The sequence below is a fragment of the Gorilla gorilla genome, chromosome X, assembly GCF_029281585.2.
Source record: "Gorilla gorilla gorilla isolate KB3781 chromosome X, NHGRI_mGorGor1-v2.1_pri, whole genome shotgun sequence".
In the NCBI taxonomy this organism is placed as follows: domain Eukaryota; kingdom Metazoa; phylum Chordata; class Mammalia; order Primates; family Hominidae; genus Gorilla; species Gorilla gorilla.
The window spans coordinates 143475885-143501584 of NC_073247.2; the positions used below are offsets into that span (position 1 = coordinate 143475885).

The 25700-nt window shown below is 41.4% G+C and overlaps 1 long non-coding RNA gene across 6 annotated transcripts in view; it reads right to left on the reverse strand.

Annotated features, from left to right (window-relative positions):
* LOC101153527 (uncharacterized) overlaps positions 1-25700 on the reverse strand; it is a 137233-nt gene that overhangs the window by 43705 nt on the left and 67828 nt on the right. For 4 of the 6 annotated variants that reach the window (XR_010132572.1, XR_010132573.1, XR_010132571.1 and 1 more), the window contains 4 exons: positions 19415-19513; positions 18400-18552; positions 12104-12256; positions 5897-6049 (listed from right to left, as the gene is read on the reverse strand). This is a non-coding gene — a long non-coding RNA (uncharacterized lncRNA). Of the gene's footprint in view, positions 1-1278; positions 6050-12103; positions 12257-18399; positions 18553-19383; positions 19514-25700 lie in introns of those variants that run through there. The other 2 variants (XR_010132575.1, XR_010132570.1) reach the window with 2 other exon arrangements.

Below are 25700 nucleotides of genomic sequence, written 5' to 3' on the forward strand. Positions count from 1 at the left end.
ACCTGGGAGGCAGAGGTTGCGGTAAGCCGAGATCACCCCACTGCACTCCAGCCTGGCGACAGAGTAAGACTCCCTCTCAAGGAAAAGAAAGGGGATAGGGGGCTGGGCGCGGTGGCTCATGCCTGTAATCTCAGCACTTTGGGAGGCCTAGGAGGGCAGATCACCTGATGTCGGGAGTTCGAGACCAGACTGACCAACATGGTGAAACCCCGTCTCTACTAAAAATACAAAATTAGCCAGGCGTGGTGGCACATGCCTGTAATCTCAGCTACTCGGGAGGCTGAGGCAAGAGAATCACTTGAACCTGGGAGGCAGAGGTTGCGGTGAGCCGAGATCATGCCATTGCACTCCAGCCTGGGCAACAAGAGCAAAACTACGTCTCAAAAAAAATAAATAAATAAAAAGGAAAAAAATAAAAATAAAAATAACCATGTGCTGATCCAGAGAAAACCAATGTAATAAAACTGTATTAAACAATATTAACCTTTTCCATATTTACTCCAATTTTTTGTACACAGATCAAAAGTTCTATATATTCAGTCAAACATGACAATAAATTTACATTTTACTTCAATTTAGCTATATGTAAGGTTCAAGAACTAAAAGTTTCACCACTGATTCCTTAGGAGTTTTTGATATTCTCATAAAAAATTTGCAATATCTGAACTTTAGACAATAAAATACTTGCAGAGAACTTGTGATTGGCCTATTCATCAAAACATAAGATCTCAATTTGCACTTTTAAATCGAAAATATATATGTATTTACACATACATAAACATATAAATACATACTTATATACAACATAAACATATGTATTATACATATTTATACACAACATAAACATATGTATTATACATATTTACACCTCTGAAAATTAGGATTTTTAATACTTCTCAAATTTTTATTCCTAGTTCTTACCACAAAACATTATCTCTAAAATTTCAGGCTGGGCGCAGTGGCTCAAGCCTGTAATCCCAGGACTTTGGGAGGCTGAGGTGGGCGGATCATGAGGTCAAGAGATTGAGACCAACCTGGCCAACATGGTGAAACCCCGTCTCTACTAAAAATAGAAAAAAATTAGCCACGCATGGTGGTGCATGCCTATAGTCCCAACTACTTGGGAGGCTGAGGCAGGAGAATCACTTGAATCCAGGAGGCAGAGGTTGCAGTGAGCTGAGATTGAGCCACTGCACTCTAGCCTGGTGACAGAGCTAGACTCCATCTCACAAAAAAAAAAAAAAAAAAAAAAAAATTTCAAAAGAAGGATAACAAAATTCAATAAATGGTAGTTGAAATAGGCATCTCTCACATTCCAGTCACCTAGATGTGTAACCTAAGAAAACTGTAAGATGGATGCATTCACACAACTCACATGGAGCTAGAGTGCTTCATTAGTGTCTCTGTTTACATAACGATGAATTAAAGATATGAATTTACTGGTCAAAAATATCATCTTCAAACATATACTCACTATAACACCTACCACGATTAAAAAGATATGGCATTGGCCAGGCATGGTGGCTCACAACTGTAATTCCAGCACTTTGGGAGGCCTAGGCAGGTGCATAGCTTGAGCCTAGGAGTTCAAGTCCAGCCCTGACAATGTAGAGAGACCCCGTCTCTTCAAAAAATACAAAAAATAGCCATGGCGTAGGCATGGTGACCTACAATCGAAGCCCTAGCTACGTAGGAGGCGGAAATGGGAGGATCACCTCAGCCCAGGGAGGTTGATGTTGCAGTGAGCCATGATCATGCCTCTACACTCCACCCTGGGCAACAGAGTAAGATGCTGTCTAAAATATATATATACGCATATCTGTATATATATATATGTGTGTGTGTGTATATATATATAGTGTATATATATGTGTGTATATATATGTGTGTATATACATATACATATTCAGCATCACCTTATACTCTTTGAATATATCTACATCAATACATACTTTTGAGTGCTTGAAATTTTTTACATTTTACTCTAGAAGAACTGTAAGAAATTATAAAGTAGAAAACTTGTGGTAGGTCAAACATAGAAAGAAGAAATAATCACTTTTAAAAGGTCTGTGCTAGGTGCTATGATCTGTTCCCTATACATATATAATATGGACTTTTATAAACTAATGTTCAAATTCCCCTGTAGTATAACTTCTTGTTGTTGTTTATTTTTGTTTTTTTCTTTTGTATTTTTCATTTTAGATATGGAGTTTCACTCTGTTGACCAGGCTGATCTCGAACTGCTGGTCTCAAGCGATCCTCCCATCTTGGACTCCCAAAGTGCTAGGATTACAGGCATGAGGCACCTTGACTGGCCACCATGTACTATAGCTGTTAAAACAAGTTTGTTTCACTGATAACTGGAGTACTTTTCAAATATAATTAATAATTCATGGAAATAATGATAGCTTTAAAAGTACTGGCACTTTTAAAAACTGAGTTTGTAAACTGCATATAACATAAAATTAACCATTAAAATGTATTAATTTCAATGGCAGTTAGGACACTCACAATGCAGTGCAAGCATTACCACTATGTAGTGGCAAATCATTTTCACTACCACAAAAGAAAATCCTGGACCCATTAGTTAGTCATTCCCCATTCCACTCTCTGCCCAGCCCCTGGCAAACACTCATCTGATTTCCCTCACTACTGATCATCACAATAAGTGGCCTTGTTCATCTTTTTGTGGGAACCGGGAGACCAGAGAGACCAACGGGTGGAACAGGAGGATTTTACTAGGTGGTCACCGACTCAGCAGATTAACATCCAAAGGCTGAGCCCCGAACCAAGAGAGGGCTTGACTTTTATACATATATCTGAAAAGGGCCCAAAACCTGTAAGGCCGGTAAGCAAGCTTACAGAAGCAGAACAAAGGCAGTTTATCAAACAGTGACAGGTTTTACATTTCAGGCATGTTTTGTGACCTTCGCCATAACTGCACAGCTGGAAAACAGGAACTTACAAAATCTTTACAAGCTTGCGAAAACAGTTACAAAAATAGTTGTGAGAGCAGAACAAAGAATAATGGTATGGGGAAAGAATTTCAAAGGGGAAACTGATAAAAAGAACTTGTTTTTCTTTTCTTTTTTTTTTTTTTAGATGAAGTCTCGCTCTTGTCCCCCAGGCTGGAGTGCAATGGTGTGATCTTGGTTCACTGCAACCTCCTCCTCCCAGGTTCAAGTGATTCTCCTGTCTCAGCCTTCCAAGTAGCTGGGGTTACAGCTGCCGGCCAACACGCCTGGCTAATTTTTGTATTTTTAGTAGAGACGGGGTTTCACCATGTTGGCCAGGCTGGTCTTGAACTCCCGACCTCAGGTGATCCTCCCACCTCGGCCTCCCAAAGTGCTGGGGTTACAGGTGTGAGCCATTGTGCCCGGCCAAATAACTTGTTTTTCTTATCCCTGCTTCTAGAGCCCATTCCTTCTGGGCCCCCACTCTGCTGATAGTGCTATCAAAGTCCTGACAGAGCTCTACTTATCGCTGGGCCTTGGAGTGAGTCAGCCCAGCACAGAGAACCAGCTTTTCTCTCCCTTTTTTTTTTCTTTTACATCTCCTGCTTCAGTACTGCTTCTTTCACTTAGCATTTCAAACTTCATGAATTGGTTTTCTTTCTCTTTGATATCTGTCTCTTAGATATCTGTCTTTGTTTTTGTACCTTCATCCATCCAATGTATCACCTGAAGGAGACAATTTGATACCATGGAACTTCCAGGACTTGTAACTGTGTGAGGTAAATCATACCCAGATAGCTTCAGTGAGGAGTATATTTAATTTCTGAAACAACAGGATTCTTGAGAAGCATGGGTGGTTTAGGCCTCATTTTGCTTTCAGATGGAAAAAAAAAAAAAGTAAAAATGCAACAGTAAGACCAGGTTGCACCAAACTGGACAAATCTCCAGGCAGCCATATTGGGTGGCACCTTTGTCTCTGGGTGGCGTTTTTTCAGACGGGAAGGGCGAGAGAAAAGGGCTCCGAGATAGGGATTCCTTAACAATGTGAAGCACCACTGCCACCGTGAGGAAATCGTTTGACGACACAATACGCCATTACAGCGTTCTTCCCAGAAAGACTTGCTGTGGAGGGAAGTCTGAACTGTGGGAGGTGGTAGACGCTTGGGCTCCAGGCTAGGTCTTCTAGCTTTCTCCTCTAAGGCCTGAAGAGAGGCCTTAACATTGGTAGTAGCTTGGTGTAGAACCAGGAGAGTGAGGGGCTTGTAGTGAACCAGCAGCTGCCAGGCGATCCTGGCACAGGAAGACGTAGGGCGGGGCCTCGGTTCCTCCAAGTGTGGGCAGGACTGAAGGCACCCATTCAAACGCACATGGAGGCTCTTGTGGGCATCTGTCTCTTCTTCCTGTCCCTTGGAGCAAGAATCAGCAGGCTTTCTCGAACTAGCATCTTGCTACGGGTCTTTGGGTCTCTGGTAGCACCAGTACCGCGCACAAACAACAGGTTTATTCCAGGGAAGTTTACAGGATTTGGTATTAGAACCTTCACACTCCAGGTTCTATACCAAGACACCGCCAAAGTCCTGGTGTCCTTTAAGGCCTTAGACGAGAAGGCTAGGACTCCCAGCATGGAGCAAGCCTTTTCCACCTACCCACAGAGGAGAACTTCCCCAACAACTAGTCCTCAGGAGAACACCGTAATGGCGTAGGGATTTGTTAAACAACATCCTCGCGATGGCAGTAGTGCTTCAGGTATGGGAAGAAGCACTGTTCCAGAGCCCTCTTTTCCCGCCCCTCCTGTCTGAAAAAACGCCACCTATAGACAAAGGCCCTGCAGAATGGGTGCCTTACATTTAGCCCAGTTTGCAGCCAGCTAGTCTTACTGCTGAGCTTTTTCTTTTGGTTTCCAGTTCAAATGAAACCAAGGCCTAAACCACCCGCCCTCATCAGGAATCTTGATCTGTGTTAAAAGTGAATTACTGTGTACACTGTGATTTGGACCACACCAAGTGTTTTTTTTTTTTTTTTTTTTTGAGACGGAGTCTCCGCTCTGTCGCCCAGGCTGGAGTGCAGTGGTGCATCTCTGCTCACTGCAAGCTCCACCTCCCGGGTTCACGCCATTCTCCTGCCTCAGCCTCCCGCCTAGCTGGGTCTACAGGCGCCCGCCACCACGCCCTGCTAATTTTTTGTACTTTTTAGTAGAGACGGCGTTTCACTGTGTTAGCCAGGAAGGTCTCGATCTCTTGACCTCGTGATCCGCCCGCCTCGGTCTCCCAAAGTGCTGGGATTACAGGTGTGAGCCACCGCGCCCACCCACCCCGAGTGTGTATTTTAACAAACATTTGAGGAGCGTGATTTTATTAGAATGTCACCAGTACTAACTCTTTTTTTTTTTTTTTTTTTTTTTTTTGAGATAGAGTCTCGCTCTGTCGCCTAGGCTGGCGTGCAGTGGTGGGATCTCCGCTCACTGCAAGGTCTGCATCCCGGGTTCAAGGGATTCTCCTGCCTCAGCCTCCTGAGCAGCTGGGATTGCAGGCGTGCACCACCACGCCCATGGAGTTTCACCATATTGGTCAGGCTGGTCTCGAAATGCCGTCCTCGTGATCCGCCCACCTCAGCCTCCCAAAGTGCTGGGATTACAGGTGTGAGCCACCTCACCCAGCCCAGTACTAAGTCTTATATCTCAACATTTCACGCCTTCAATATAAATAAAGGTAAATCTTAACATAGGGCCTCAGGAATATTACTTTAGTAAAGTAGACACTATCAGTTTTTTGTGGAATTTTTACAGATACATCACTACATGTTTCTTAAAAAAGGCCATGAAGAGACAAAGACACCAGAAACTATGGCTCCCCAACATTTTGCTCAATTTGTGTAAACATATTCCACTCAGCAATTTGCTTTTAGTTTCCATTGGATATTAAACTGAGATGTAATCCACTCACCCTCATCAAGCATCGCCTCCTTTTAATAACTGAGTTTCTGCACAACCAAGTCTTCCCATTTCTACTCTTACTCACTCAGCATCATATCTACGGTGTTTTATTATGATATCAAGTACTCTTGTAGTATTCTGGAAAGACCTTAGCTTTCCATGCCTAAGGAGAGAAGAAAAAAAAAAGCTTACCCCTAAGGTCTTGGAGAAGAGCAAATCCAGGCACAAGGCCACGTGTTTCTTGTCCTGACTTCCTCCCCAGGTTCCCTGGGAGTTTTACTCCATATTCTGACCTAGTCATTAGGCCTTATATGTTGAGGGAGGGGCGGCTATTTGGTGGGGCTCTAACATAAGGGCTCAGATAGCTCTCAATTCTGACAAGACACACACAACCCTACTTGAATGGACACAAATACAGGAATGACTATAAGTCCTAATCAGATGGATCACAGGATTTTGTCTCATAGTTTCATCATTTAACATTGGAACAGAAATATTTTCCAGTGTCATTACAAGGCTATGACGTACAACTGTGTCCTATGACTTTGTTGTGTATGTGTCTTACTGTTTTTCAGTTAGGAATCAGTCCTATATTTTCTCATTAGTAACAAAGACATGGAATTTGCAAAGTGAAAAGTAACCAACTGCTGATGGAGAGAAATGCAACGTCATAAAACTGTGTATTAAACACTGATAACTGTTTCCATATTTACTCATATTTTTTCCTTTTCTTTTCTTTTTTTTTTTTTTTTTTTTGAGAGGGAGTCTCGCTCTGTTGCCTAGGTTGGAGTGCATTGGCGCTATCTTGGCTCACTGCAAGCTCCACCTCCCGAGTTCACGCCATTCTCCTCCCTCAGCCTCCCAAGTACCTGGGACTACAGGCGCCTGCCAACACGACCCGCTAATTTTTTGTATTTTTAGTAGAGATGGGGTTTCACCATGTTGGCCAGGATGGTCTCGATCTCCTGACCTCATGATCCGCCCATCTCGGCCTCCCAAAGTGCTGGGATTACAGGCGTGAGCCACTGTGCCTGGCCTACTCCTATTTTTTCAATACACAGATAAAAAAGTTCTATATATACAGTGAAACACCACAATAAATTTACATTTTACTTGAATTTATCCATACATAATGATGAAGATTAAGATTTTCACATCTGATTCTTAAGGAGTTCTTGATATTCTCATAAAAATTTGCAATATCTGAATTTTTTACAATAAAATATTTGCAAAGAACTTCTTGTTTGGACTATTCATCAAAACATAAGTTCTGAACTTGCACTTTTAAATTTAATATATATATTTATACATACATAAACATATAAATCCATATTTATATACAATATAAACATATGTATGTTACATACTTATACCTATGAAAATAAGGATTTTTAATTCTTCTTCAAATTTTGTTGCTAATTCTTACCTTAAAATTTTATCTCTAAAATCTCAAAAGAAGGATAAAAAAATTTAATAAATGATAATTGAAATAGGCTTCTCTCACTTTCAGTCAGCTAGATGTGTAACCTAAAAAAACTGTAAGATGGACGCATTCACACAGCTTACATGCAGCTAGAATGCTTCATTAGTGTCTCTGTTTATATAACGATGCATTAAAAATGTGAATTTGTTCACCAAAAATGCCATCTTCAAACATATACTCAGTATAACATCTACCACGATTAAAAATTTATAGCATTGGCTGGGCGCGGTGGCTCACAACTGTAATTGCAGCACTTTGGGAGGCCGAGGCAGGTAGACAGCTTGAGCCCAGGAGTTCAATACCAGCCCTGGCAATGTAGGTAGACCCTGTGTCTACAAAAAATACAAACTATAGCTGGGCATGGTGGGGTACAACAGAAGCCCCAGGTACGTATAGGAGGCAGAGGTGGCAAGATCACCTGATCCCAGGGAGACTGATGCTGCATTGATCCATGATCATCATGCCACTCCAGCCTAGGCAACAGTGAGACAGTCTCATATATATATACGGCATTTAAAATTTTGTAATATATCTCCAGACAGATATAAATACACACACATTTGACACAGTTTAAATATAATTGGATGCATAATGTTTGAAATTTGTACAAAATCTGCAGCATCACTTTATGCTCTTTGAATATATCTACATCAATATATAATTTTGAGTGCTTTAATTTTTTTATATTTTACTCTACAAGAACTTTAAGAAATTATAAAGCAGAAAACATATGGTAGGTCAAACATAGTGAGAAGAAATAATCACTTTTCCCTATGCACATATAATATGGACTTTTTAAAACCAATGTTCAATTTCCTCTGTAGTATAACAGGTTTTTTACTTTTTATTTTAGATATGGGTTTTCGTTGCCCGGCAGGGTAGGTCACGCCTGTGATCCCAGCACTTTGGGAGGCTGAGGCGGGCGGATCACAAGGTAAGGAGATCGAGACCATCCTGGCTAAAATGGTGAAATCCGTCTCTACTAAAAATACAAAAAATTAGCCGGGTGTGGCGGCACATGCCTGTAGTCCCACCTACTTGGGAGGCTGAGGCAGGAGAATTGCTTGAACCCAGGAGGCGGAGGTTGCAGTGAGCCCAGATCGCACCACTGCACTCCAGCCTGGGCGACAAAGCGGGATTCTGTCTCAAAAAAAAAAAAAAAAAAAAAAGATATGGGGTTTCGCTATGTTGACCAGGCTGACCTCGAACTCCTGACCTCAAGCCATCCTCCCATCTCAGACTCCCAGAGTGCTAGGATTATAGGCATGAGGTGTCATGCCCGGCCACCCAGTAGTATAACTGTTATAAACAAGTTTTCTTCACTGATAATTTGAGCACTTTTCTAACATAATTAATTATCCATAGAAATAATGATAGGTTTAAAAGTATTGGCACTTTTTAGAACTGAGTTTGTAAAATTCATATAACATAAAATTAGCCATTAAAATGTGTGAAATTGAGTGGCATTTAGTACATTCAAGATGCCGTGCAAGCATTACCACTACATAGTGGCAAATCATTTTCATTACCACAAAACAAAACCCCGGACCCATTAAGCAGTCATTCCGCATTGGGCTCTCTCTCTGCCCAGTCCCTGACAAACACTCATCTGCTTTCCCTCACTACTGATCATAACAAGTGGCCGTTTTCAACTTCCTTCTTTCACTTAGCTTGTTTCAAATTTCATGTATTGGTTATCTATCTCTTTGATATCTATCTTTGTTGTTGTACCTGCATCCACACAATTTATCACCTTAAGGAGACAATTTTATGCCATGAAACTTGCTGGACCGGTAACTGTGTGAAGTAAATCATACCGAGATAGACTCAGTGAGGAGTGTATTTAATTTCTGAAAGAACAAGATTCCTGATGAACCTGGGTGGTTTAGGCCTCATTTTGTTTTCACACGGAGTAAAAAAAGGAAAAATTCAACAGTAAGACCAGGTTGCACCAAACTGGACAAATCTCCATGAAGCCATGTTGGGTGGTGCCTTTGTCTCTGGGTGGCGTTTTTTCAGCCAGGAAGGGCGGGAGAAAAGGGCGCCAAGATAGGGCTTCCTTGAAAATATGGAGTACTACTGCCACCGTGAGGAAATCGTTTAATAACGCAACACGCCATTATAGCTTCTTTCCGGGAAGCCTGGCTGTGGGGGAAGGTCTGATCTGTGCGGAGGTGGAAGAGGTTTGGGCTCCAGGCTAGGTCTTCTTGGCTTCTCCTGGAACTCCTGAAGAGAAACCTGGACATTGGCGATATCTTGGTGTAGAACCTAGAGAGTGAGGGGCTTGCAATGAAGCAGCAGCTGCCCGGCGGTCCTGGCACAGGAAGTCGTGGGGCGGGGTCTCGGTTCCTAGTGTGGGCAGGACTGCAGGAACCCACTCAAACACAAATGGAGGCTCTTGGGGGCATCTGTCACATGTAATTGCCCCTTGGAGCAAGAGTCAGCAGGCTTTCATGTGCTGGCATCTTGCTATGGGTCTTTGGGTCTCTGGTAGCATAAGTACCGCGCAAAATCAACAAAGGTATTCAAAGGGAAGTTTACAGGATTTGCTATTAGAACCTTCACTCTCCAGGTTCTATACCAAAATATTGCCAATGTCCATGTCTCTTTTAAGGCCTTAGACAAGAAGGCAAGGACTCCCAGCCTGGAGCCCAAGCTTCTTCCACTTCCCCACAGACCAGTCCTTCCCCAACAGTCCTCAGAGAACGCTGTAATAATGGCGTAGGGATTCACTAAACGGCTTCCTCGCGATGGCAGTAGTGCTCCAGATATGCCAAGAAGCCCTGTCTTTGAGCCAAGGTCTTCCGCCCTTCCTGTCTGAAAAAACGCCACCTATAGACAAAGCACAACCAAACATGGATGCCTTCTATTTTGCCCAGTTGGGAGTCAGCTGGTCTTATGCTGCACTTTTTCTTTTTGTTTTGCACTTGAAATCAAACCAAGGCCTAAACCACCTGCCTCCATCAGGAATCTTGATCTTTCAAAAATGAAATCTCCTCCTGACCTAGTCTGTGTAGGTTTGATTTACTTCAGAGTTACAGGACCAGTAATTTCCGTGGCATCAAACTGTCTCTTTCAGGGGATAAATTCGGTGGATGGACATACAAAAAGAAAAGGGCTTAAAGCTTGGAAAAGATCTTTCCAGTAAACAATTAAAAAATCCCAGGGGGAAGGGTGCGGTGGCTTACGCCTGTAATTACGGCACTTTAGGAGGCCAAAGCGGGCAGATTGACTGAGGTCAGGAGTTGGAGACCAGCCTGGCCTACGTGGTGAAACTCCGTTTCTACTAAAAATGCAAAAATTAGCTGGGGATGGTGGCGGGCGTCTGTAATCTCAGCTACTCAAGAGTCTCAGGTAGGAGAATTGTTTGAACCCAGGAGACGGAGGTTGCAGTGAGCCGAGATTGTGCCACTGCGCTCCAGCCTGGGCGACAGAGCAAGACTCGGTCTCAAAAAAAAAAAAAAAAAAAAAAATCCCAGGGATCTTGGACCTGGCTCCCTGATCAGACATCCAGGGAGTTCTTCGTATTCTAAGAGCCTTCTGTAGTGCATTGTAGGCAACAATTTCGCATGAGCCATTAGAGGAGAAACCAGGTTACGCACATTACCACATGCCATATATACTCCAAATGACATGATACTCATAGTACATATGTTTAATTCCTGTCAAGGTGGCTCAGAGTTTCATCTCATGGTCTCATCATTTAACATCAAAACACAGCATGTCACCATGCCATTACATATTCTTCAAATATTTCCTGAGAATTTATGGGGTGTGTGTGTTCGTGTTTGTGTTTGTGTGTGTCTCTGAAAGTTTTATAATTTGTCTTTTAGGTATAAGGATTACAGTACTCTCCAACTAGTAAACTGAAGCATAATGCTTGACAAAGATTAAGAAAAATCCATGTATTAATAATGAAGAAAACTGCTACCATACAACTTGTCAAGGCAACTCATGAACTTTTGGATTATTTCCATGCATGTCTTTCAATATGTACATACACTGTTAATTTCATGCAAAAAATAAATGTGTTAAAAGTGGATTACTGTGCACACTGTGGTGTGGATAAGACCAAGTGTGTATTTTACCGAATCTTTCAGATGTGTGAATTCATTTGAATGTCAACCGTACTAAGTTTATATGTCAACATGTCACGCCTTCAATATAAATAAAGGTAAATCTTAAAATAGGGCCTCAGGAATATTGCCTTAGAAAAGTAGACACTATCGCCGGGCGTGGTGGCTCACACCTGTAATCCCAGCACTTTGGGAGGCCGAGGCGGGTGGATCACAAGGTCAGGAGATCAAGACCATTCTGGCTAACACGGTGAAACCCTGTCTCTACTAAAAATACAAAAAAAAAAAAAATTAGCGGGGCATGGTGGCGGGCGCCTGTAGTCCCAGCTACTTGGGAGGCTGAGGCAGGAGAATGGCGTGAACCCGGGAGGGAGCTTGCAGTGAGCTGAGATTGTGCCACTGCACTCCAGCCTGGGCGACAGAGCGAGACACTGCCTCAAAAAAAAAAAAAAAAGAAAGAAAAGTAGACACTATCAGCTTTTTGTTTGAATGTTTACAGATACATCCCTACATGTTTCAATAAAAAGGCCATGAAGAGACAAAGACACCAGAAACTATGACTACCTAACATTTCGCTCAATTTGTGTAAACATATTCCACTCTTAGCCATTTGCTTTTGGTTTCCATTGGATATTAAACTGAGAGGTTATCCACTCACCCTCATAAAGTATCTCCTCTCTTTAAGAACTCAGTTTCTGCACAACCAAGTCTTCCCATTTCTACTCTTTTTCACTCAGCATTGTATCTGCAGTATTTTATTATGATGTCAAAGAGTCTTCTTGTATTGGGAACAGACCTTAGTGATCCATGCCTAAGGAGAGAAGAGAAAAAAAGCTTACCCTTAAGGTCTTGGAGAAGAGCAAATCTAGGCACCAGGCCATGTGGTTCTTGTCCTGACTGCCTACCCAGGTTCCCTGGCAGTTCTACTCCATATCTGACCTAGGCAGTAGGCCTTACATGTTGAGGGGGAGGCCAATATGTAGTGGAGCTCTAACATAAGGGTACGGATAGCTCTCCAACCTGACAAGACCCACACAGCCCTATTTGAATGGACACAAATACACAAATGACTATAAATGCTAATCAGATGGATCACAGGATTTTGTCTCATGGTTTCATTATTTAACATTGGAACAGAAATATTTTCCAGTGTCTTTAAAAAGCTGTGACTTATGACTGTGTCCTGTGACTTTGTTTTGTATGTGTCTTATTGTTTTTCAGTTAGGAATCAGTCCTGTATTTTCTCATTATTAACAAAGCCATGGAACTTGCAAAGAAGATAAAAATAACCATGTGCTGATCAGGAGAAAATCGATGCCATAAAATTGTGTATTAAACACTGATAAACAGTTCCATATTATGGGCCGGACGTGGTGGCTCACACCTGTAATCCCAGCACTTTGGGAGGCCGAGACGGGCAGAACACAAGGTCAGGAGTTTGAGACCAGCCTGGCCAGCATGGTGAAACCCCATCTCTACTAAAAATACAAAAAATTAGCCGGGCATGGTGGCGCATGCCTGTAGTCCCAGCTACTCAGAAGGCTGAGGCAGAATTGCTTGAACCCAGCAGGCGGAGGCTGTAGTGAGCCGAGATCACGCCATTGCATTCCAGCCTGGGCGACAGAGCGAGACTCTGTCTCAAAACCAAACAAACGAACAGTTCCATATTTACTCCCATTTTTTCAACACAGAGAAAAAGTTCTATCTATACAGTTAAACACGACAATAAATTTACATTTTAGTTGAATTTAGCTATACATAAGGTTGAAGAAAGTTTCATATATGATTCCTGAGTTTTTCATATTCTCATAAAAAATTTGCAATATCTAAATTTAAGACAATAAAATATTTGCAGAGAACTTCTTGATTGGACTATTCATGAAAACATAAGTACTCGGCCGGTCGCGGTGGCTCACGCCAATAATCCTAGCACTTTGGGAGGCCGAGGCGGGTGGATCACAAGGTCAGGAGTTCGAGACCAGCCTGGCCAACATGGTGAAACCTGACTCTACTAAAAATACAAAAATTAACTGGGCGTGGTGGCAGGCACCTGTAATCCCAGCTACTCAGGAGGCTGAGGCAGTAGAATCACTTGAACACTGGAGGCGGAGGTTGTAGTGAGCAGAGATTGTGCCTCTGTACTCTAGCCTCTGCGACAGAGTGAGACTCCATTTCAAAACAAACAAACAAACAAAAAATAAGTACTCAATTTGTACTTTTAAGTATAATATATATATTTATACACATATAAACATATAAATACATATTTATATGCAATATGAACATATGTATTATACACACTTATACTGCTGAAAACTGAAATTTTTAATTCTTCTTGAATTTTTATTCCTAATTCTTTCCTTAAAAATTGATCTTTGAAATCTCAAAGGAAAGACAACAAAACTCAATAAATGATAGTTGAAATAGGCATCTCTCACATTCAGTCACCTTGATGTGTGACCTAAGAAAACTGTAAGATGGATGCATTCACACAACTCACATGCCACTAGAATGCTTCATTAGTGTCTCTGTTTATATAATGATGAATTAAAGACACGATTTGTTGGCCAAAAATACCATCTTCAAACATATACTCACTATAACACCTATCAGGATTAAAAATATATAGCATTGGCCGGGCACAGTGGCTCACAACTGTAATCCCAGCACTTTGGGAGGCCAAGGAGGTGAATAGCTTGAGCCCAGGAGTTCAAGACTAGTCCTGGCAATGTAGTGAGACCCCGTGACTACAAAAAATCCAAAAAATAGCCAGGCATGGTGGCTTGCAATGGAAACCCCAGCTACTTAGGTAGTGGAGGTAGGAGGACCACCGGAGCCCAGGGAGGTTGATACTGCAGTGAACCATGATCATGCCATTGCACTCCAGCCTGGGCAACAGAGTGAGACGCTGTCTAAAAAAAAAAAAAAAAAAATATATATATATATATATATATATATATATATATGGCATTTAAAATTTTGTAATATACCTACAGATATAAATACACACACACTCAACACAGTTTACTCTAAATATAATTGGATTCATATTGTTTGAAATTTTCTACAAAATCTTCAGCATCACCTTATACTCTTTGAATGTATCTACGTCAGTATTTACTTTTGAGTGTTTGACTTTTTTTCATATTTTACTCTAGAACTTTAAGAAATTATAAAGCCGAAAACATATGATAGGTCAACCACAGTGAAAAGAAATAATCAATTTTCCCTATGCACATATAATATGGACTTTATAAACTAATGTTCAAATTCCCCTGTAGTGCAACTGGTTCTTTTTCTTTCTTTCTTTCTTTTTTTTTAATTTTAGATATGGGGTTTCGCTATGTTGACCAGACTGATCTCGAGCTCCTGGCCTCAAGCGATCCACCCAACTCTGCCTCCCAAAGTGCTAGTATTACAGGCATGAGGCACCAAGCCTGGCTGCCTTGTAGTATATCTGTTAAAACAAGTTTTCTTCACTGAAAACTTGAGTACTTTTCAAATACAATTAATTATTCATGGAAATAATGATAGGTTTAAAAGTACTGGCACTTTTAAAAACTGAGTTTGTATAATTCATAAAACATAAAATTAACCATTAAAATGTGTGAAATTTAGTGGCATTTAGTATATTCACAATGCAGTGCAAGCATTACCACTATCTAGTGGCAAATCATTTTCATTACATTCAACTTGCTGGACCTGTAACTGTGTGAGGTAAATCATACCCAGATAGACTCAGTGAGCAGTATATTTAATTTCTGAAAGAACAAGATTCTTGATGAGCATGGGTGGTTTAGGCCTCATTTTGTTTAGAGATGGAAAAAAAAAAAGCGAAAATTCAACAGTAAGACCAGGTTGCACCAAACTGGACAAATCTCCAGGCAGCCATATTGGGTGGCGCCTTTGTCTCTGAGTGGCGTTTTTTCAGACGGGAAGGGTGGGAGAAAAGGGCTCCAAGCTAGGGATTCCTGGAAAATGTGAAGCACGACTGCCACCGTGAGGAAATCGTTTAAAGACACAATACGCCATTACAGCGTCCTTCCCGGAAAGATTCGCTGTGGGGAAAAGTCTGAACTGTGGGAGGTGGCAGACGCTTGGGCTCCAGGCTAGGTCTTCTTGCTTTCTCCTCTAAGGTCTGAAGAGAGGCCTTAACATTGGCGGTATCTTGGTGTAGAACCTGGAGTGTGATGGGCTCGAAGTCAACCAGCAGCTGCCAGGAGGTCCCGGCACAGGAAATCGTGGGGCCGGGCCTCGGTTCTTCCTGGTGTGGGCAGGACTGCAGGAACCCACTCAAACACACATGGAGGCTCTTGCGGGCATCTATCTCTTATTCCTGGCCCTTGGAGCAAGAGTCAGCCAACGTTCTCGTGCTGGCTATGGGTCTTTGGGTCTCTGGTAGCATCAGTACCGCGCACATAGAACAGGGTTATTCCAGGGGAAGTTTATAGGATTTGCTTTCAGAACGTTCACTCTCCATGTTCTATACCAAGATACCGCCAATATCCAGGTCTCTTTTAAGGCCTTAGAGGAGAAGACAAGGACTCCTACCTAGCATGGAGCCCAAGCCTCTTCCACCTCCCCACAGACCAGACCTTGGCCAACAGGTAGTCCTCACGGGGAAGAACACTGTAATGGTGGAAGGGTTTTTTTTAAACGATATCCGCGCGATGGCAGTATTGCTCCATATACAGGAAGAAGCCCTGGTTCAAAGTCCTCTTCTCCCGCCCTTCCTGCCTGAAAAAAAAGCCACCCATAGACAAGGCGTTCCAAACCTGGATGCTTTATATCTTGCAGTTTGGAGCTTGCCGGTCTTACTGCTGCACTTTTTCTTTTTATTTTCAACTTGAAATCAAACTAAAGGCCGGGCGCGGTGGCTCACGCCTGTAATCCCAGCACTTTGGGAGGCCAAGGAGGGCAGATCACCTGAGGTCGGGAATTCGAGACCAGCCTGACCAACATGGAGAAACCCCGTCTCTATTAAAAATACAAAATTAGCCGGGTGTGGTGACGCATGCCTGTAATCCCTGCTACTCGGGAGGCTGATATAGGAGAATCGCTTGAACCCAGGAGGCAGAGGTTGCGGGATCGCGCCACTGCACTCCAGCCTGGGCAACAAGAGAGAAACTCCGTCTCAAATAAAAAAAAAAAAAAAGAAAGAAAGAAAGAAAAGAAAACAAATCAAACCGAGGCCTAAACCACCTGCCCTTGTTCTATCAAAAATTACATATTCTCCTGAACTAGCCTGTGTTAGTTTGATTTGCTTCAGAGTTACAGGTCCAGTAATTTCCGTGGCATCAAACCGTCTCTTTCAGCGGATAAATTCGGTGGGTGAAAACACAAAAAGGAGAAAAGGTCTGAAAGCAGAAAAGATCTTCTCCGGCAAACAATTTAAAAATCCCAGAGGTCGGCCGGGCGTGGTGGCTCACGCCTGTAATCCTAGCACTTTGAGAGGCCAAGGCGGACGGATCACGAGTTCAAGAGATCGAGACTATCCTGGCCAACATGGTGAAACCCCATCTCTACTAAAAATACAAAAATTAGCCGGGCGTGGTGGTGGGCTGTAGTCCCAGCTACTCGGGAGGCTGAGGCAGTAGAATCGCTTGAACCCGGGAGGTGGAGGTTGCAGTGAGCCGAGATCCCACCACTGCACTCCAGCCTGGGGACACAGCGAGACTCCGTCTCAAAAAAACAAAAAACAAAAAACAAATCCCAGAGGTCTTTGACCTGGCTCCCCTGTGAGACATCCAGGGAGTTCTCCCTATTCTGAGAGCCTTCTGAGCCTTCTGTGGTGCATTGCAGGCAACAATTTGGCATGAGCCACTAGAGGAGAAACCAGGTGATGCTCATTACTGCATGCCATATATACTCCACATGGCATGATATTCAAAGTACATATGTTTAATTCCTGTCACGGTTACTCCAAGTTTCGTCTAATGGTCTCATCGTTTAACATCAAAACACAACATGTGCCCATGCCATTAAATATTCTTCAAGTATTTCCTGAGACTTTATGGACTGTGTGTGTTTATAATTATATGTTTCTCTGAGAGTTTTATAATTTGTCTTTTAGGTATAAGGATTACAGTATTCTCCAAATAGTAAATTAAAGAATAATGCTTGACAAATATTAAGAATAGTCCAGGTATTAATAACGAAGAAAACCGCTACAATACAACTTGTCAAGGCAACTCATTTGGATTATTTCCATGCATATCTTTCAATAAGTACATTGTTAATTTCAGCAAAAAATAAATCTGTATTAAAAGTGGATTACTGTGTACACTGTGATTTGGATCAGACCGAGTGCGTATTTTAAGAAACCTTTGAGGAGCGTGAATTCATTTGAATGTCCACAGTACTAAGTCTTATTTTTCAACATTTCACGCCTTCACTGTAAATAAAGGTAAATCTTTTTTTTTTTTTTTTTGAGACAGAATTTTGCTCTTTCGCCCAGGCTGGAGTGCAGAGGCACGATCTCGGCTCACTGCAACTTCTGCCTTCTGGTTTCAAGTGATTCTCCTGCCTCAGCCTCCCGAGTAGCTGGGATTACAGGTGTGTGCCACCACACCCTGCTAATTTTTGTATTTTTAGTAGAGACGGGGTTTCACTATGTTGGCCAGGCTGGTCTCAATCTCCTGACCTCGTGATCGGCCCACCTCGGCCTCCCAAAGCGCTGGGATTGCAGGCATGAGTCACTGCACCTGGCAAATAAAGGTAAATCTTAAAATTCGACCTCAAGAACGTTACTTTAGTAAAGTAGACACTATCAGCTTTTTGTTTGAATGTGTACACATACATGACTACACGTTTCAAAAAGAAGGTCATGAAGAAACAAAGACACCAGAAACTATGGCTACCCAATATTTTGCTCAATTCGTGTAAACATATTCCACTCTTAGCCATTTGCTTTTGGTTTCCATTGGATATTAAACAGTGATGTAATCCACTCACCCTCATCAAGCATCTCCTCTTTTCAAGAACTCAGTTACTGCACAACCAAGTCTTCCCATTTCTACTCTTACTCACTCAGCATCATATCTGCAGTGTTTTATTATGATGTCAAATAGTCTTGTAGTTTGGGGGACAGACCTTAGGTTTCCATGCCTAAGGAGAGAAGAAAAAAAAAAGTTTTACCCCTAAGGTCTTTCAGAAGAGCAAATCTAGGCACCAGGCCATGTGGTTCTTGTCCTGATTCCCTACCCAGGTTCCCTAGGAGTTTTACCACACGATCTGACCTAGTCATTAGGCCTTATATGTTGAGAGGGAGGCTGATATTTAGTGGGGCTCTAACATAAGGGTTCGGATAGCTCTCCAGCCTGAGAAAACACACACAGCCCTACTTGAATGGACACAAATACAGGAATGACTATAAATTCTAATCAGATGGATCACAGGATTTTGTCTCATGGTTTCATTATTTAACATTGGAACAGAAATTTTTTCCAGTGTCATTAAATGGCTATGACTTAAGACTGTTGTATAACTTTGTTGTACATGTGTCTTACTCTTTTTCATTAGGAATAAGTCCTATATTTTCTCATTAGTGACAAAGACATAGAACTTGCAAAGTAAAACAGTAACCATATGCTGATGAAGAGAAAAGCAATGTCATAAAACTATATATTAAACACTGATAACCATTTCCATATTCACTCCCTTTTTTTCAATATACAGATAAAAAGTTCTATGTATACAGTCAAACACACAATAAATTTACATTTTAGCTGAATTTAGCTATACATAAGGTTGAAGAATTAAAAGTTTCACATCTGATTGTTGAGGAGTTTTTGATATTCTCATAAAACATTTGCAATATCTGAATTTTAGACAATAAAATATTTGCAAAGAACTTAATTGGACTATTCATCAAAACATAAGTTCTCAATTTTCACTTTTAAATCTAAAAAATACATATACATATATAAATATATATACATATATTAATTTCTTTTAGATGGATTCTCACTCTGTCTCCCAGGCTGGTCTCGAACTCCCGACCTCAGGTGATCCGCCCGCCGCAGCCTCCCAAAGTGCAGGGATTACAGGCGTGAGTCACCGCACCTGGCTAAAAAATATATATATATTTAAACATACATAAACATATAAATACATATTTATATACAATATAAACAGATGTATAATACATATTTATACCTCTGAAAATTAGAATTTTTAATTCTTCTAGAATTCTTATTCCTAATTCTTACCTTAAAACTTTATCTTTAAAATGTTCAAAGAAAGATAACAAAATTCAACAAATTGTAGTTGAAATAGGCATCTCACACATTTAGTCACCTAGATGTGTAACCTAAGAAAACTGTACGGCCAGGCGCGGTTGCTCATGCCTGTAATCCCAGCACTTTAGGAGGCCAAGGCGAGTGGATCACGAGGTCAGGAGTTCAAGACCAGCCTGGCCAACATGGTGAAACCCCGTCTCCACTAAAAATACAAAAATTAACTGGGCATGGTGACGCATGCCTGTAATCCCAGCTACTTGGGAGGCTGAGGCTGGGGAATTGCTTGAACTGGGACCCAGGAGGCGGAGGTTGCAGTGAGCCGAGATCACGCCACTGAACTCCAGCCTGGGCTACAGAGCGAGACTCCATCTCACAAAAACAAAAAACAAAAAACAAAAACAAAAAGAAAACTGTAAGATGGATGCATTCACGCCACTCACATGCAGCTAGAATGCTTCATTAGTGTCTCTGTTTATATAATGATGAATTGAAGATATGAATTTGTTGGCCAAAAATGCCATCTTCAAACATATACTCAGTATAACATGTACCATGATTAAAAATGTATAGCATTGGCCGGGCATAGTGGCTCACAACTGTAATCCCAACACTTTGGGAGGCCAAGGCAGGTGGACAGCTTGAGCCCAGGAGTTCAAGGTCAGCCCTGGCAATGTAGTGAGACCTCATCTATACAAAAAATACAAAAAATAGCTGAGCATGGTGGTATGCAATGGAAGCCCCAGCTACATAGAAGGCAGAGGTGGGAGGACCACCTGAGCCCAGGGAGGTTGATGCTGCAGTGAGCCATAATCATACCACTGCACTCCAGCCTGGGCAACAGAGTGAGACACTGTCTAAAAAATCATACATATACAGCATTAAAAATTTTGTAATATACCTACAGACAGATATAAATACACACTCGACACAGTTTAAATATAATTGGATGCATAATGTTTGAAATTTTGTACAAAATCTTCAGTATCACCTTATACTCATTGAATATATCTACATCAATATATACTTTTGAATGCTTGTAATTTTTTCATATTTTACTCTAGGAGAACTTTATGAAATTATAAAGTAGAAAACATATGGTAGGTCAAACATAATGAGAAGAAATAATCACTTTTGCCTATGCACATATAATATGGACTTTTATAAACTAATGTTCAAATTCCCCTGTAGTATAACTGTTTTTTATTTATATTTTTTAAAAAAATTTTAGATATGGGGCTTCGCTATGTTGATCAGGTTGTTCTTGAACTCCTGGCCTAGAGTGATGCTCCCATCTCGGCCTCCCAAAGTGCTAGGATTAGAGGCACGAGGCACCGTGCCCGGCCACCTTGTAGTATAACAGTTAAAATAAGTTTTATTGAGTACTTCTCAAATAGAATTAATTATTCATGGAAATAATGACAGCTTTAAAAGTATTGGCACTTTTTAAAACTGAGTTTGTAAAATTCACATAACATAAAATTAACCATTAAAATGTGTGAAATTCAGTGGTATTTAGTACATTCACAATGCAGTGCAAGTACTATCTCTATCTATTGGCAAAGCATTTTCATTACCACAAAAGAAAACCCTGGACCCATTAAGCAGTCATTCCCCATTCCACTCTCTGCCCAGCCCCTGACAAACATTCATCTACTTTCCCTAACTACTGATCATCTCAATAAGTGGTCTTTTTAGTCTTGTTTCTTTCACTTAAGGTGTTTTCAAATTTCTTCCATTGGTTATCTTTTTGATCTCTCTCTCTCTCTCTCTGTTTTTTTTTTGTTTAGATGGAGTCTTGCTCTGTTGCCCAGGCTCGAGTGCAGTGGTGCAATCTCGGCTCACTGCAACCTCCGCCTCCTGGGTTCAAGCGATTCTCCTGCCTCAGGCTCCCCAGTAGCTGGGATTACAGGCGTATGCCACTATGCCCGATAATTTTTGTGTTTTTTAGTAGAGACGGGGTTTCACCATGTTGGCCAGGCTGGTCTGGAACTCCTGACCTCATGATCCATCCACCTCGGCTTCCCAAAGTGCTGAGATTACAGGCATGAGCCATCGCGCCCGACCATGATATCTTATCTCTTCGATATAAATTGGGTTATCTGTCTTTTTGTTTCTAGGTTTTAAGAGTTCTTTATATGTACTGGGTATTAGAAGTTTCTAGATAATTGATTTACAAATGTTTCCTCACATTGTGTCAATTGGCTTTTCAAGTTCTTGATAGTGTATATTGATGCAAAAAGTTTTTAATTTCAGGAAAGTCCAATTTATATTTTCTTTTGTTAATTGGTGCTTTTGGTGGTATAGCTAAAAAATCATTGCCAAATCTAAAGTCGTGACGATTTATCCCTATAGTGTCCCTGAAGGTTTCATAGCTTTAGCTCTTACATTTAGAAATTTGATACATTTTGACTTATTTTTGGATATAATGTGAGGCAGAGGACTAAATTCATCCTTTTTTTTTTTGAGACGGAGTCTCGCTTTGTCACCCAGGATCCTTAAATTTTTTCTTTCTTTTCTTTCTTTTTCAGACGGAGTCTCTCTCTGTCACCCAGGCTGTAGTGCAGTGGCACAATCTCCGCTGACTGCAAGCTCCGCCTCCCGGGTTCACGCCATTCTCCTGCCTCAGCCTCCTGAGTAGATGGGACTACAGGCGCCCGCCACCACGCCTGGCTATTTTTTTTTTGTATTGTTTAGTAGAGACAGGGTTTCGCCGCGTTAGTCAGGATGGTCTGGATCTCCTGACCTTGTGATCCGCCCACCTCAGCCTCCCAAAGTGCTGGATTACAGGCGTGAGCCACAGCGCCCGGCCTAAATTCATCCTTTTGCATGTAGATAACCAGTTGTCTAAGTACTATTTGTTAAAGACTCTATTAACTACTCATAAAATGACCTGAATAACTTTGTCAAAAATGAATTGACCACAACGTCTGGGTTTATTTCCAGACTCTCCGTCTCTTCCATTAATCACTGTGTGTATTCTTATTTAATTATCACACTGCTTTGATTACTCTAGCTTTTCTAGTAAGTTTTGAAATATAGAAGTGTGAGTCTTCTACCTTGGTTTTTCTTATTCAGACTTTACATTGGTTATCAGATCTCTTGCAATTTAATAGGATCTTTAGAATTTGTGTTCCTTTTTTACAAAAACAAACAATCCTCATTGGGATAATAATGATTGCATTAAATTTATAGATCTCAGTGGGTAGTATTGGTATGTTAAAAATATTTTGTCTTCCAACCCATTACCACAGGATGTCCTTTTTTAAAATCAAGGTTATCTTTAACTTCTTCTCCAATATTTTGTGATTTTCAATGTATAAGACTTTCATCTATTAACTATTGTCCTAAAATATGATTCATTTTGATGCTATTGTAAAGGGAATTGCTTTCTTAATTTAATTTTCAGATTATTCATTGCTAGTGTACACAAATAAAACTACAACTGATTTCTCCGAGTTAATGTTCTATCCTGCTGTGCTTGCTAGATACTGTTCACTAGCTGTAATATTGTTGTTTTCTGGATTTTTAAGCATTTTTATAAGATCATTGTATTTGTGAAGAGAAATAATTTCCATTTTTTCTTTTCAATTGGGATGTATTTTATATATCTTCATTGCCTGACGCCCCGGGCTAAAATTTTAAGTATAATGTTCAATAGAAGCGGCAAAAGTGAGTGTTCTTCTCCTGTTCATGATTTTAGAAGCAAAGCTTTCAGTCGTTCCCTCTTGACTATATTATTAGCTGTAGGTTTTTAATTAATGCCCCATATATCGTGCTGAGAAAATGATCTTCTAATTATACATTATTAATTGTTTTGAGTTGCTTTTCTGGAGAGATGGACTACAGAAAGTGTCTACTGCACCATTGTCATTGATGTCACTTTTACCACCTGTTTTTGAATTTACTGAAACACTCATGCTTCTTCAAAATGTGCCTGACCCAATAGTCATACATGAAAAAGTAAAGTTGTTACAGTTAGTTACATAGGCAATAAGCAGGGCAGGAAAAGACTCTCCCCCACCCAATAGAAATGTCACGTGATGGTTCAGCAATGATCACATTGTCTTCCTAAAAATGATAATTTGGTAGCAAGGGAGAGGCAATCTCCTGATGGCCCACACCTGATAATATTAAAAGTGTGAACTGAATGCAGGCCCCAGGGAGAAGCGGCTTCTTGGGCATGCGTATTAAGACACAAAATGGCGAAATATGATGTTCCGGGTACATGCCACCAGAAAAAGGAAAAAAGCCTCAGATGGGCATGTGTATAACTCCCTAAACACACTGCACAGTGCTCAATTCCAAAGGGTAAGGAGAGCACTGCGCATGCGCAAAGCTCACCCTAAAGGAAGAATCATGGGCAAGAGGTAAGCCTATAAGGTCCCATGATCAAGGTTAAAAGATCTTTTTGTTCTCTTGGCCATTCAGGCACCCACTTGGTTCTCTTCCAACGGTTCTTTCTTTCCTTTCTTTCCTGTTCTAAAGCCTGTTAAATAAACTTCCACTCCTGCTCTGAATCTTGCCTCAGTCTCTTTTTCTGCTTTATGACCCTCAGTCGAGTTATTTCTTTGGAGGAGGCAAGGACTGAAGTTGCTGTCGACCTATATGGATATGCCGCCTGTTACTCGGGGTAACTCGGTTCACTGCCACCGCTAACAAAGTGAGATCATGGGTAATGCTACCTCCAACAGACAAGCACTTTTAAAATGTGGATTAATTTTCAATCCTTTTCACTCCTTTTGTTTCCCATCCCTTTATGTGTAACAACTCCACTAAGAAAGTAAATAAACAAAAAATAAAAAGGAACAGCCAGGCACAGTTGCTTACGCCTGTAATCCAGCACACTGGGGGGCCAAGACGGGCTGATCGCATGAAGTCAGGAGTTCGAGACCACCCTGACCCACATGGTGAAACCCGGTCTCTACTAAAAATACAAAAATTAGCCAAACGTGGTGGAGCCCATCTGTAGTCTCAGCTGTTCGGGGGCCTGAGACAAGAGAATCCCTTCAACCTGGGAGACGGAGGATGCAGTGAGCTGAGATCGTGCTGCTGCACTCCAGGCTGGGCGACAGAGCAAGACTCCATCTAAAAAAACAAAACCAAAAAACAACTCTACTAGAAGATGTAAAACTTTAGGTCCTTTCAGTCTTTAGACAACCAGATGCCGTTGAGACTACCAGAAAACATATTGGCTCCTGCTTTATCACACCTGGAACAGGCCTGTCTTTTGTGTTCTCATACTGCTGCAACAAAGGACTGTGATACAGTAACACTGCCTGAAAGCTTACTAACTCTTGCTCCAAGGGACAGGACAGAACACACACACCCATCCCCCCCCCACACACAGCATCTAATGTCTCAGGAAATCCCTGAAGAATATGTAATGCATGGGAACATGCTGTGTTCTGGTGTTAAATGTTGAGACCATGAGATGAAACTGAGTAATCTCGATAGGGACTGAACATAGGGACTATGAGGATCACGCCATGTGGAGCATATAGGCCAAGGAGTAATGACCAGATGGTCCTTACTCTATGACTTAAACCAAATTTTTGCCTACAATGCAACACATGAGGCTAGAACATGAACTCTCTGGTTGTCCGAGAGGGGAACCAGGTCAAAGACCACCAGGATTTGTAAACTGTTTGCCAAAGATCTTCTCCAAGTTTCAAATAAATTTTTCCTTATTGCACCTTCATCCACCCAGTTTATCACCTGAAGGAGAAAATTTGATGCCATGGAACTTGCTGGACCTGTAACAGTGTGAAGTAAATCATACCCAGATAGTCTCAGTGAGGAGTATATTTAATTTCTGAAAGAACAAGATTCGTGAAGAGCATGGGTGGTTTAGGCCTCATTTTGTTTTCAGATGGAAAGAAAATAGCAAAAATTCAACAGTAAGACAAGGTCGTACCAAACTGGACAAATCTCCTGGTGGCCATGATCGGTGGGGCCTTTGTCTCTGGGTAGCGTTTTTTCAGACAGAAAAGGCGGGAGAAGAGGGAGCCGAGACAG